The following is a 15,144-nucleotide window of genomic DNA, read 5'->3' as shown; positions in this document are numbered from 1 at the left end:
AATGATAAATCACATTGCAACAGGGATTGGCAGAATGAGGTAATCTAGAGCAGGGATTATAAACAACAGCAGGACCAAAAGAGGCATTTTTATCTTCAGTTAAAGAAAATGAAGAAGGAACAGAAACGCATTTGCAAGCCCCAAATTGGTAAGTCTTTCAGTTCTATAACAACTCTTTGTAAGTGTCTTTAAGGATGAGAGGAATTAAATAATTCAGGCAGGGCTAGTTTCACTGGCTGTGAACTACCATCCAAGGGAAGAAGACAACATAGCCTGGATTCCATGCCAGCATAAGGTCAGGGATCACATCTCAGACTATCTCAAAAAGCAGTCTACTGCTCTAGTGTCCTGGCATTGTAGACCGAATGTGCAGGAAATCAATTTAGAATCTTATACAAATGACCCTCAATTAATGGTAAATCCAATGCACCCAACCTAATGCCTCACATGAAGTACATGTCCATTTCTTTTTTTTTTTTTGGTGTTGAGGATCAAACCCAGGGATTTGCACATGCTAATCACATAGTCTACCACTGAGCTCCACTCCCAGCCCAGAGCAAGTCACTCTTAAGCACACCCTTCTGCTGATGGCTGCTCAGCTCTTTCATATCACCAAGAAAAATAGGTTAGGGCCAAAGAGAAATGTTTGCATTCTACAGCCTTTCACTTGATTAGACAAGAATCATCTATAAACCAAACTACAAGACCTCAGGCTAGACCCAGCTTATTAGTGATTCTTTTTTTAAAAAAATCATAATGACACTGTTATGATTATAACAGGCAGAATGGTCTCCTAAGATGCATTCCACTTGTAATTAAAACAGGCCTGTCCCAGAGCACCAACTTAATTTTAATTTATATTAAAATAATTTAGATGAGGTATTTAATATATTAAACAATGGCCTTAAATCTGGCTGATTAAATCTGACTGGTTAGATATTAGCATCTTCCTCCTTCCATGAGTCACAAGGTTTATGGTGAATAACATACTAGGGAGAATGGGCAGGATTCAAATTCCCAACACAAGAGGCATTTTTTCATGATGCTGAAGAAAACTATTTTCTAAAATGAGATGATGCTGTATTCAGTTGAGCTATTTAAAAGATGGAGTGCTAAAAAGACTCTGGCCATCAAGGACCATACTGATGGAACTAATCGAACTTGTAAGAACAACATCTATTTGGAAATGGATATTAATCAATGTTAAAGAGACTGAACTCCCATAGCTTTTCACTTAATTAGACTCATGATTTTAGAACTGAAAGAGATGCCAAATATTCCCATGGCTTCTTCTATTTCATTCACACCTCTCAGGGCTACTCCTTAGAAACAGCGTTATATTTTAATCCGCTCATCCAGCTTCACTTTCTTTATAGCATCTGTCACTACCTGACAGTATGTTATATACTTAGGTGATAAATAGGTAATTTATTACCATCCACTGTCTATCTCTCCCAGCAGAATATCATCTTCATAGTGCAGGTCCTGCATTCCACCATCCACAACAGCACTGGCCCAGAGAAGACCTGGGGAACTACTGCAACTCTTGCCTCATCCATTTTCCTTCTACCTGAGATATCTGAGGCTTGCTGTCCAAGGTCACTGGACCAATTAGAGGCAAAAGTGATCTTAGAACAGACCTCTTAACTCCCACCCATCTTTCTAAAGTAGATACATTCTTGTCTCTCCCTCCCCTGACAGCCTCTCACTTCCCAGAAATGTCTTGATCTGTTCCAAGGTCCATAGGCTAGGTGGCTTATAAACAACAGGAATTTATTCCTTGTAGTTCCGGAGGCTGGGAAGTCCAAGATCACGGTGCTAGCAGGGGTGCTGTCTGGTGAGGGCCTGCTTGCTGTCTTCTTGCTGTGACCCACATGGCAGATGGGGTGAGAGGTGCCTCTCTGTTGTCTCTTTTATAAGAGAACTAATCTCATTCATCAGAGCTCCATGTTCTTGATCACAATCATTATCTTCCAAATGGGGGTTAGAATCTCAATATCTGAATTTGGGGGGATACAAACATTCAGTCTTGGAACACTAAGCTTTCAAATCTCTCCAAAGTTTTCCAGACCCACTTTTCTAGTCCTGTCTCCATGCCCAAGGTCCCTGCCACCCCACTGTAGCCCAGCTTTCTGGCTTCCCATATCTTCTCTCGCTCTGGTCCCTACCTCAGGTATACCTTTCCATCTTCCCTCCATCTCTTAAATTTATATTCCTCCTCCAAGACCCAACTCAAAGATCACTTCTTCTGTGAGCTCCCTCCTGCCTTTCCTCATTCTACTCTCACCAAAACAATCACCCCTTCTCCCAAGACCTCCCAGCACTGTGAGTTTCTACTGCACTGCACCTCATACTCTGCCTCGTCCTTCTTCTCTCCTAGATTATAAGTTCTTTATTGTTTTATTCACTAGCAACATCACACTGCCTGGCATAGTTAGCTGGAGCAGGCAAGGAGAGAAGAGAGCAAAGGGGACATGTGCCACTCTTCCATGTTCAACATGCTTCGCATTATCAAACAAGACCCCCAGCATCCTAACTGCCTGCCCAATGATCCTAAGGAGAGAAATGTATTGCTAGGAAGGGGATTTGTTATCAAACATGACTACATATGACATGAGCTAATCAATTGTGAAACAATGCCAATTTTTCCTGCAACAACACAAAAATGCTACTTTTTTCTCAAATTAGAAACTACAACAAAAGTTATGAACACTTTGGGCTGAAATCTACAACTGACAGACTTAATGTCACACTCAGAGACCTGTCCTTTCCCTACTGAGTTCTTTTTGTGCCATGCCCATAGTGCCCAGCCCAGGGTGTTTGCGTGAGATAAAATGGGTTTACAATGACTTCGGCTGGATAGGCTGCAGACATACATGGAACTTGTCACTAAACTTCCTGACACAGGCCACAGTTACTTATTTTGCCCACTTGATGGTAACTACTCAGAGCCTGTTGCTTTGCTTTCTCTGTACCTAGGATCAACCACAGTTGTCTGTAACAGACAAAAAGCAAGAGAAATAATAAGCTGGAAACATTTTTATATACTATCATCTGGGAGTAATCACATATCTTCTTGCAATCTCCACACTGACCCTTCTAAACTGATAAATTCACGAACATTAACAGCTAGTCTGGTTTATAACATTAAACCAAGTGTCAGAGTTCCTAGGCAAAATTGTTGTTCACTAGTTGTCACTGGGCCACCAGTAACAAATTGATAGTCACTTAGAACTCTGCATGGGCCAAAAAGAAAGACTAGATCTGCAGCTGCACACAAAAAAATCTCCAAGATGCTAATCATTACAGACACATATGAGCTGCTTATGTTGGTTAGGGGGGAAAATTCCCAACTAAAAATTACAAGCAACAAATTTGGTCATAAGGTTTTCCTCATCATCATCTTTGCCAACTAAAGACCACTACTTTCACAAAACTAAGAGGAAGCCCACATTTTGGGGCTGTGCCTTTGCACCATCTGTGGCTCTTTCTTCCTCTGCTAGAACATCATGGGCGTCCTCAATGAGAGACAGTAACTACCGGCTCATAAGCTCTGAGTTCAACGCATCCACCTCTCCTCCCTTCACCACTCTTCCTTTCAAACGTGATTCAGCCCACAGTGCCAATGCTTCATCCATCAAGGTTCACTCACTACTATCTGCAATTCTTTGTAATAGGAAATACACCCTTTATAATAAGAAATATGTAAATACACACTAGAATGAGCACTGTATCTATTTATCTCAGGCTTACAACTGTCAATGTCTAATAGCTTTTCAGTATTGGGGATTGAGCTTTGCACTGAGCTACATGCCCAACCTCTTTTTTAATTTTAAGACAAGTTCTTTTTTTTTTTGGTACTGGGGATTGAACTCGGGACCTTGCGTTTGCAAAGCAGGCGCTGGAACCACTGAGCTAAATCCTCAGCCCAATGTCTAATATCTTAACATGCTTTTCCCAGAACTAAATAAAGCTGCAGGGCTTCTCATCTATACAGGAAGGTAAAACAGCCTAAACAGCAACATGATAAAACAAAGCCCTCCTACCCTGTGTGTGAATTTGTGTGTATAACAACTCACATAGTGTATACATACACATGCATCCATACAACTGGCATAACATCCAATATGCAATGCCCCAGATCTTGCAACATAGGACAACTACAAGTCCTAAATGGTCCTCGGGTGGCTCAGAGTTCCTGTTTTCCTGAGCACTTACCCTATTAGCAGGAAGAGTTACAGGCAATGGAAAACTCAGCTCAGTTACTTAACCTCTGAACCTCAGCCTTCTCATCAGTTAAACGACAGCCTGCTCTAGATCAGTGATGCCTCACAGAAGTAATGTGAGCCATAAAAGCAATTTAAATTTTCTAGTATACACTAAAAAACATAAAAGGAAACAAGTAAAACCAATTATAATCATCGTCTATTCAATCCATCATGGCCAAATGTTGTTATTCTGATATATAATTAATATTAAAAATTATTCATGACACATTTTACATTCTTTTCTCATTCAAGTGTTTCAAATCCAGCACATATTTCAAGTGGACAGCATGTCTCAGTTTGGATCAGCCAGAGACCAGTGGGGAAGCATAGGTCTATAGCTTTGATACATTTCTTGACACTAGAAGTCATTTTAAAAAAGGAAACAAAAGATTTTGGCAAATTAAGGTGTATTTAGAAAAATAATAAAGTGATTCCCCAGAAATTGTCTTTTTGTTCTCACTCAAAATAGTTTTTCTTCTCTTTTTTTTAACTTGTGTTTTTTTAAGCAAGTGGAACTAGATCTGTAAACCAGTACGCAGTTTGATCTACTACTCTTAGCCTGACCCCATTCTCACTACCATGGTCACTGTCCTACAAACGTCAAAAGAGGTTCAGAACATTCAGGACAATATGTAACTACTGAATGAATGAGACATCTTAAAAAATCATAAATAAAAAAGACAACTGGTAAAATGAGAATTCAACAGAAATGATCAAAAAATTGATGGCCATGTTATCTTCCACATATTAAGATAATGCTATGAAACACACATGTGCACCTGACTTGGAGCCATTTCTCTAATTACTCAATATCTACTGAGGAAGATTCCCACTGCTCCTCCCACACAGTCTTGCTTATTATCCCTTAGTGATCAATGATCTGCCTTCACCAGATGGCTGGTCTGGGTTAAGAGTACAATATGAGATCACAGAACAAAGCAAAGCTAACTGGCCTTCCCAGGAATTGAACCTGTGACCCTGAGCTCATTAACTGTAGTACACAGTTAACCCATCACAAACATGCATCATACATAAAGCCAGGAAAACTCACTGCATCTGTCACCATGACACTTGGAGAGAATAAGTCACTCAAGATGCATTAAGTACTGTTCAGAGGAGAAAGAGATGTTTACCCTGACATGAACATTACATAACGCATACATATCAACACATTACACGGTACTCCATAAATATGTACAACTTTTATGTTTTCATGTATTAGCTAAAAATAAATTTTAAATTAAAATATTTATAAAGTTGAGAATAAATATTAATTTTTTTCAAAAAATGAAGGAAATTCTGACTGCAATGATTAGGGCACCCAGAATTCACCAGCAATGTCCCAACAGCCTTGCTGCCTCTGTCACAAGCTTTTCTAAGAACATTAGCTGCACCTCAAAGGCTTAGAACATAAGTGACTCTAGTGATGGGATTTAGAGTAGTAATGTTTCCTCTTCCAAAAACATTGATCTTGGGACTGTGGTCTTCTTCATTTCTCCCGAGTGAGGAAATCATTAGGCCAACAACTATACATGAGAATTTCCACAGATCATACAATAAACCTGGCTGGTCCTGGACTTAAATAACAGTGAAGTTTTCAGGTACCCCTGTCCATCCCCACCCCCGCCCCCCACCTAATCTCCCTCAGGGCCAGGCAACCCCTCTCCCTGATAAGAGGGTGAGGGCAGGTCCTGCAGGTGGGGCTGTTTTTAGCTCCCTCAGCCAATACCTTCTGAACAAGTTGTCTCTCTCCTTTCTTGTAACTTGGACTAATCTCTCATCGCAGCTGTTCTCTGCTCTTAAATTCTGTTTTAACAACCTGTCTCTAGTAAGCTACTACTGACTTCCGATTTAAATGTCTCCCAAAGTGTTTTCTGTGCCTTTTCCTCAAACACTTAATATTTAATGTAGTAACAGTTTCAGAACCAACTTAACTGAAATTTCCTCTTAACTCATAAGGTATGCCATTTGATAAATAATGCAAATATCTGGAAGAGCTAGTGAAGATTTTGAAAGTATTTATGCTTTTCATATGTAACATTTTAAATGTTATCACCTTTCCACTCACTGCATTGCTAGAATATAAAAGCTTATATATATGGTCAGTCTATTTGGCTTCTTATATATGCCTGATAACATGTGACTTCAATGTTGATAACATGACTATAAAAACACTACTTGGACTTTTTACTCAGTTTCTTTTCACAGTTACATCAGATAATTTTTTACTTATGGATCAAGAATTTATAAGTATATACTTCTCAAGTATGTGTGGAAATCATGCATCTAAACCTAAAACGTTCGTATCCATCTTCCTCAAAGTAACTAGTACAAGTAAATATCCAAAATGATTTTACTTTTCATTCTAAAAAAAAGGGTAGCAAAATATCATGGTAACCTTGCTTCTATCTGCCTGAACACAGAAAATACAGTGATAGTGACCATTCCATACCTAGAACATTTCTTGTTCCTCACAAAAACTGTAATAAAGCATTAAAGGGTCAAGCATTAGACAAAAGGAATAAATTAATAAAATAAGCATGAAACATTGACCTATTACAATAGTATTTGGTTTCATTAGCTGCATAACATTTTTGAGGGTGAAAGATGAAATGTGATGTTCAATAATGAATCCAACTATATCTATATTTGCCTAATCTTACTAGAAAATGATGACCAACAGAAATATATGGATTTTTTTAACCCCCATAATTCATCATAATCTACACAAATTCTGATTTTAAAATTACCAGCTTTGAAAAGATTAACCTTAAATTCAGGAAATAAACTGTTTAAATATGTGATCTGTGATCCCAGCACTCTCAGAGGCTGAGGCAGGAGGATTACAAGTTTGAGACCAGCCTGGGCAACTTAGTGATTTAGAGGCCCTGTCTCAAAAAATGAAAAAAAGGGCTGGGGAAGTAGCTCAGGGCAAAGGCAGTAATGAAAAAAAAAGTTTAAAGCTCTATGCATATAGAATTATCCAATACTATAAGGTAAAAGCAATTTATAGATCTTTAAGCACTTGTCATTATCTTATTCATGATATACTCCTACCTGTAAACAGAAATAATGCAAACTTGAGTGAATCTATAAGATATCTGTGTAAACAGCGAAATTTGTCTCTCCATCATCATTTAAAATAGCTTGTATTCTATGTACTATTTTTAAAATATATTTCTTTAAAAACTCTAATTCTTCCTGACATTTTTAAGAAGGAAAGCCCCAGAAATACCAAAATATTAAAATTAAACTACTACAAACACAAGAAACATTTATAAAGAACTTTGTTCACACACGTGTGTATTAATAGGATAGCTGGTGGTAGTTTCTTACGAGTACTTTATAAAATAAACTTTTACTGCCTTGTGATTTTGAGACCAATCAATATACTATAAATACCTTTGCAGCTCTTAAGTCCTCATTTTGTGCCTTAACAGCCAACATTCATTCGTAATGAGGTCTTTTTATAGCTACACAGCTATTTTGTGTCTCTTCTGAAGATTTATTAAATCTTGTGTGTTCAAAATGACCAGTTAATTGACTATCACAAAAACCTGAGAAGCTACTACAAAATATTTACATCAAAGACCAGCTAAAGCCAGAATGGATGATCAGTCTCCTCAGTAAGCACCCTTTATTATGCTGAAAACCAAATGAGTCCATTCAAAAGACACCGAGAAAGGATGTATATAGAAAGGATGCCATATAGAGTAAATTCTTGATCTTGCCATTCAAATTTATGTTAGAGAAGACATGAAATATCTTCAGAAACTACTGCAAGGGGACATCAGAACAGAAAGTAGGGGTTAAAAGGACAGACAAGCTTGGGCTGCACAGAGCTCAGTCTGAATCCTTACTCCATCCCTAAGCTGGGAACCTTGGACAAGTTAAGAAAGCCTCTTTGAGTCTTCATTTAGACTATCAAATGGAAACACAAGGCTTCCTGGCAGTCCTGTATGAGAACCAAGTTAGATAACGTGTATAAATAGACTGCTTACTACAGGAACTTGACCTTGATACTCAATAAATGATCATTACAAAGAAGTGTTTAAATATATTTTTTGTTGTTGTTGAGTTTTTTGTTTCTTTCTTTTCTATACTAGGGATTGAATCTAGGGCCTTGTAAATGGCAGGCAAGTGCTCTACTACTGAGCTATGTCCCTGGCCCTTTAAGGACCTATTTTTATATATAGTTTAATATTCAAATCTCAACTGATGTTGTAAACCATACAAAGGAAAAACCTAAAGTTTCAACAACAGAGTTTTCTTCAGTGTACTTCACCTGATTATCCTGTGCATTGGTTTTTAAACTATAGGTCTTGGCACAGGAAAGGAATGTGAAATCAGTCCGTAGAGCTCAACTAGCATTTTAAAAAGCAAAATAGAAGAGAAATACGAGACTGCACTGTACATAGGAAATCTAAGCATTACTTCAAAATTTTTTTAAAATTACATATGTATGCATATCTGTATATGCAGTGACAATGTAAAATGCATCTCTTATTGTGCCTCTAAAATAACAACAATTTAAAGCTACTGTTTTACATTATAATAATGGGAATAAAAATGACCTGATACTGAGTGATTAGTTTGAGCTAGACATTGTGCTAAGGACATATGCACACATAATTCATCTGATTCTCACAAAAATTTTGTAAGAGAAATACTATTACTGCTCCCATTTTACAGATGAGGAAACAGAAGCTTGGATCAAATCACTTACCAAGGACAAAGGGCAGTAATTAACAAAGCCTCCAGAACTGGCACATTTACCCAGTCCTGTTAGTACTAGGTGGTCAAATACAACTCTCCCTTATATAAAAGTAAGCCAAAAGGTAGCCTTTTCATGAAGCCTAACTGAAGTGTGACTTTCTGGGGTTGCAGTGTTATCTTGGAGAAGCCTGAATCAGAGGCGAAAGCGCCAGGCATGAGATCCAGCTTCTGTGCCTGGCATCACTGCCTTAGTGCCATGGAGCTGGCAAGTCATTTAATCCCGCTGTGTCTGGATTTCCTCAGCTACAAAACGGGAATGATGGTATCTGCCTGCCTCCCGACGGGCCATTGAGAGAAAGTATAAACACACATAACAAGTGAAATGCTCCACTGTCCTCCTTGGCACAGGAGATGACCATTAAAACCAGCCTAGAGGCCCCATTCTTCAAAGAAACTCATCCACTATGATCAAAAAAGGGTGGCCACAGGCTTTCATGAGCTGCATGTGGAAACACTTCGCACAGTTCTTGGCACACAGTAGGCCCTCAAAAAATGTTCATTAAATGAAAAGAAGCAAGTCAGTTCCACCTGTATCAATGCTGTATGCATTTGCAATTTATTTTTCATCAGCTCATTCTTTTTTTTGTTTTTTTTTTTTTGGTACCCGGGATTGAACTTGGGTCCTTGTGCTTGTGAGGCAGGCGGTGGAACCACTGAGCTAAATTCCCGGCCCATCAGTTCATTCTTTTTTACCCCTATTTTTCAAACACCTGCTATGTGCTGCATTGGAAATCTGGACCACATAAAAAAGGACTAAATCCCTTGCCCTGAAGAATTTCATATTAATTAAATTTCAAATAATTACTCTAAAACTGTGGAAGAAGAAATTTTAAAATACAGTTTCCTCATCTAGCGATAATAGCTTACATTATGAAGGACCATATAGTAGCTTTTGTTTCTTCTATCAACAGCCTAAGTATAATCATATGCCTGACTGCACACTCGGTGCTCTATAGCTACTGCCAATTCTTGTGACTCAAAGTTTCTTAATTTGTTGGAAGTGACTATAAACATAAGCTTTTAAATGATACACATTTTAAATAATCAATAGTAGAACAAAGCAATCAATAGCATGATTTTTCCCTCCATATGTCTGAGTTAAAGGAATATACAATGCAATCGCAAGGCTATACAAGACACTTCAAAATATTTCTTTTTAAAAAAACTGCCTTTCACATTTTTTTTCCTTACAGGCAATTTTTCTTTTAAACATAATGAACTGGATTCTTTTCCCAAAGAATAAAATAAAGGAGGGAGTAGGGAAGGTGTCTTCCCTTTGTTGACTTTTTAAAAAAGGACTCCAAATGGACTGTTGTATTCAGATTCCTGAGTCACAAACAATGCCAAATAACTGTTAGCCATTTTATATATAATTCAACTACTGTAGGTAATTTTTACAGGGGATCATTGACTTAACTGATAACTTAATGATTTGAAAATTTGCCACAGGATATTTACTAAGAACCTTTTACTAAAATTACCTTATCCTTTGTATACTAACCACTGCCTCTCCACCACCGCTACCAACACAAACACACACACACACACAAGCACACACACACGCACACACGCAAGCACTACACCAGATCAGTTTCCTGGGCAATATTCGTAAAACCATATTAAGATTTTACAACACATGGTAATAGTTACTAGGTTTTCTCCGCCCCCCCCCCACCGAATCAGTGTGTCTGCCAATATATATTCTCTCTTGAAATCCACAATTCACAAAATGAGTATGATGCCTCCATCCCGAAAACATCTCCTAATGCACGCATCTGCCCTTCAGTTTACTGGTGATCACATTTCTTTTAAAAAGCCATCACCCACCCACCTAGGCATCCTAGGGTTAAGGAGATCCGATCTGGCCACCAAAGAGCTCTGCAAGAAAGGCTGGTTAGGGTACCGGAAAAGCCACCGCAGCAAGCCCAGAGGGGAGGACAGGGCGAACCCACTTCACACCCTGACGGCGCGCCGTCCCCGGGCTCCAGCCCTTGATAAACAGGGGAAACCTTTGTCTCGCCTCAGCCATCGAACTGTTGGCTCATCAGAATTGGGGCCACAAGTGTTTGTGCGAATCGGTTTGGCAGAGGTTAAACAAAGCCCCGCGGCTCGGGGGAAGGGGAAAGAGGACTGAGGCGGGTCGGCGTCCCGGCTGGTAGACCGCGAGGTCCAGCTCTGTCCCCGCCGCAGCCAGGGACCAGGGACCGGGGACGGGCTGCCGGGACGCGGGAAGGAGCGGGAACCAGCGGTCCCACGCTCTCGTCAAGTTCCCGGGGTGAGCCAGCCGCAGGCTTCCCTCGCGGGGACTCACAGCCCGCACGCCGCGCGCAGGTTCCTCGCCCAGGCTCCGCGTCCCAGCCCCGGCCGCCTGACCAACCGCCTGTGCGAGCCCACGCCCCGGCAAGGTCGCGAGTCTGCAGCCGCCGCCAGGGCCCGCCCGGAGGGGCGGGCGCGAGCGAGCGAGCTCCGGGGGCGACGCCCGCGCCCCATTGTCTGGCTCCGGCCGCCAACCAGAAAGGCGCTCACCTGCGGTCCCCGCCGGGAGGAACTGCGGCCCGGCCACGCGCGGTCCACGGCGAGCGAGTGGCACAGCCTCCAGAGCCTCCGCCACACCAGCGCTCCCGCCTCTCAGGCGCCCGCGGCCTCCTTTGCGCTCCTCGCTGCCGCCACCGCGCGGCACTGCGCGCCCGGCCCCGCGCGTGGTCACATGCTCCACCGGCGCCACCGCTCGGACCCGCGCCCTACCCCGCCCGGCCCGCCGCCGGGCCCCGGGCGCCCTGCTCCTTTGCGCCCCCGGCCTGGCGCACGCCGGACGGCTCCTCACCTGCGGACTCTGGGGAAGGGCATCAGCAGGGTCACTGTCCCCCACCACTGCAAGGAGTGACCCGAGGGGGCCTGAGCGCGTGGGCACCGAGGTTTCTGTGGCGGGCTCCCGGCGAGGCGCACCTTGCGCGGGGAGAGAAGACAAGGCCGTGAGTCACCACTACACGGGACACAAATCCGGCCCCTGGCACCTGCGTGACCCACAGACTAGGGAGCGATCTGGACCCAGAGGAGTTTGACTGCAGAGTCCCCGCCACGTAAAGGAGATGGGGGCTCCGGATAGCTGCACAAGTTGAAAGATGTCCCTTGCCCTCAGAAACAGAAAGGCTAGAAATTGCGTTGCTGACTCGCTGTACATCCGAACAGGATAACACTAACACTGAGCATTATTGTCCCCAGCCATAATGAAATACAGTACTGACATCATTTTTTAAGGAAAATGAGTATTTATCTTTTCTTTTTGTAGGTTAAGCAAAAGCACTGAGACTTTTTCTGCTATGCATTTTGCTGTGGCTGTTTCAGTGGAGCTATTTAAAATCAGCTTTGGTAGCCTTTTAGTTGCTATGCATGCAAAGATGCTAAAAATAATTTAGTGCCATTTTCAAATAGGAAATTAAAATAAAGCAAAACTCCCTGTGACAAAAGATGCAAAAGATGAAAGGTAACCCTAACGTTCACTCAATGTTAAGCCAAGTGCTCAATGCCAAAACAAGACAAATAATTGTAATGCCTAAGCATGGTTTAGGAGCGTCTTTGATAGTGGGATACTCTACTGTATTTTTGCCTTATCCAACTGGGTTTTTCTAGATAAACATTTTAATTAAGTACCAGCATAAAACAGGTTGTGTATTTTTGTGAATATCATTCAGTTGTTCAGTTTGTACATATAAACTTGTAAGCTTTATTCCAAATAAGAATAGTGAGGTTTTGGAGTTGAGCAAGTTCCTTCTGCATCCATTTAGTAGCCTTAGAAGTTCCCAGAACCAAAGATCAAATCTGTGTAGCATATGTACCTGGGGGATTTTTCTTCATAATCTTCATAGTCTTACCAACTACCTGAGAATCCCTCTAACTATACAAATTCAGATTTATATAAGTAAATTCAGATTTACTGTCTTTTCATTCTGAAGAACAGGGTACCCCAACTTACATACCCTTAACATCCTGAAAGAGTTCTTGAGAAACGATGCCATATTAGAGTGTCTCACAGGTCTCAGAAATCAGATGCCCTTGTTAAAGAGAGGGCAGGGGAAGGGGGAAAAAATAAGAACCAAGAGAGTATGTAAAGGTGCATATCTCCAATGATGAATGTCATTATATTGTACACCTAAAATGTACCAATAAAAGGATAGACTAGAAAAATTTAAAAAATAAAAACTACCAGTAAAAAAACCAAAAGAAATCAGATGCCCTTGGCCCCACTTCTAACAAGGGCTGTTTCTTTCCTTCACCTTTCAAATGCCTGGGTTCATAGTTACCATATCTAGGCCTAGAATAACAGCTTCTGCTCATCAAGCCAGATCCCAGATCTCCACTTTTTTTTTTCTCTTTCTTTCCTTCTCTCTCTCTCTCTCTCTCTCTCTCTCTCTCTCTCTCTCTCTCTCTCTCTCTCTCTCTCTCTCTCTCTTCTTCCTTCCTTCCTTCTTTCTCTTTTTCTTTTTTCTTCTTTTTTTTCCCTGTGCTGGGTATTGAACTCAGGGCCTTGTGCATGTTGGGCGTGCACTATACCACCACTGTGCTATCCCACCAGCCCTTATTCCACTTTTTAAATAATCAGTTGCCTCTCTGTTAAGACATTTTTTTCAGAGACCATAATACAACACAAAAGAAAGATGCAGAACCTCTAGGAATTTTGAAACATTTAACCATTTAACTGCTGCACTAATAGTTATAGAAAGTATGTGGTAAAGTACTGGTATAGTTAGACTAGTAGTCTCCAACCATGGATAATTTTTGGTTGTCATGACTGAGAATAGCTGGGTGCTCCAACCTAAGCATTCAGGGGCTAGAAGACAGGGGTTCTGGAAAACATACTACAGTGCTCCAGGCAGCTTTCCACATCAAGGATTCTCCATACAGCCCCTAATCTCAATAGTGCCAAAGAGTTAGGAAATGTGGACCTAGGACATCCAAAGCCTCTCGATTCTACAACCCAACATATCTTTACACCAACCTTTTCCCTGTCATCCTCGCTTCACCAGCACATATACCAACCTTTTACCTTCTAAGTATTCACTTAGCATTAGCTTCATGTTGAGGAAAACAGTACAATCTTCTAGCTTTTCTTAGAAATTTATGTATCAAGTAGACAAAATTACACAGAAAATTAATAAAACCCATCCAAAATATATCAAGATGTGACCCCAACAAACAGAAAATATGTACTCAGTACAAAAACATTTGCAGTACTCACAAAAACTAATCAGATTTTATATTGAAAAACAAAAACAACTCAGTAAATTTTCAAAAAGTAAAATCTATATAGGCACCAGATGCAGTGGCAAATGCCTATAGTCCAAGCTACTCCAGAGGCTGAGGTAGGAGAATACTAAGTTTGAGGCCAGCCTAGGCAACCTAGTGAGACCCAGTCTCAAAATTTAAAAATACAATAAAAAGGGCTTGGAGTATATCTCGGAGAGCATTTGCCTAGCATGCATGTCACCATGGGTTCAGTCCCCAGTAGTATAAACTCATATAGGCTACATTTTTAAAATCAAAATTCAATATATTAGATATTTATAACAAAATTATATCTACTTTTTTTTTTTTTTTGGTGCTATTGGGAATTGAAACCAGGGCCTCATGCATGCTAGTCAAAGGCTTTACTACTTCTACTTAGCTACACCCCCAGTCCCTATAGCTCTCTTTTAAATAACTCATGTTAAAGGCAGGGTGACCATGTTGGGCATGGTGGTGCATGTCTATACTCCTAGAACTCTGGGAGGCTGAAATAGGAGGATCACAAGTTCAAATCTCACCTAGGCAACTTACTGAGGCCTTGTCTCAAAATTTAAAAAGGGCTGGGAATGTAGCTTAGAGCAAAAGCTCTGGCTTCAATCCAGAGTATCACAAAAGGGGGGATGCCATGCCTTCTAGTTCACCTAGGATAGCTCTAGTTTACAATTACTGTTCTGAATGCATATATATATATATATCCCAATTTGGATGATAAATTATATAATGACACCTTCACAAAACTGAAAATAGAATTACTGTTTGATCCAGCTATACCACTTGGTGTATACCCAAAGGAATTAAAGTCAACATACCACAGGGG

General features: G+C 40.8%; 1 protein-coding gene across 3 annotated transcripts in view; it reads right to left on the bottom strand.

The window, feature by feature from the left end:
- Positions 1-11,727, bottom strand: part of Cracd (capping protein inhibiting regulator of actin dynamics) — a 279,740-nt gene extending 268,013 nt beyond the window's left edge. The window contains exon 1 of one of the 3 annotated variants that reach the window (XM_004849699.4): positions 11,571-11,727. The gene's annotated coding sequence lies outside the window, so the exon portion shown is untranslated. The remainder of the gene's footprint in view (positions 1-11,570) is intronic. The other 2 variants (XM_021262314.2, XM_087187700.1) reach the window with 2 other exon arrangements.
- Positions 11,728-15,144: the final 3,417 nt, after the last annotated feature.

The sequence above is a fragment of the Heterocephalus glaber genome, unplaced genomic scaffold (genome assembly GCF_053883595.1).
Source record: "Heterocephalus glaber isolate CG9 unplaced genomic scaffold, H.glaber_assembly_v1.0 deba00001509, whole genome shotgun sequence".
NCBI classification, from domain to species: Eukaryota; Metazoa; Chordata; class Mammalia; order Rodentia; family Bathyergidae; genus Heterocephalus; species Heterocephalus glaber.
The sequence above is the reverse complement of the archived record's forward strand: the minus strand, read 5'-3'. Positions and strand labels throughout refer to the sequence as shown.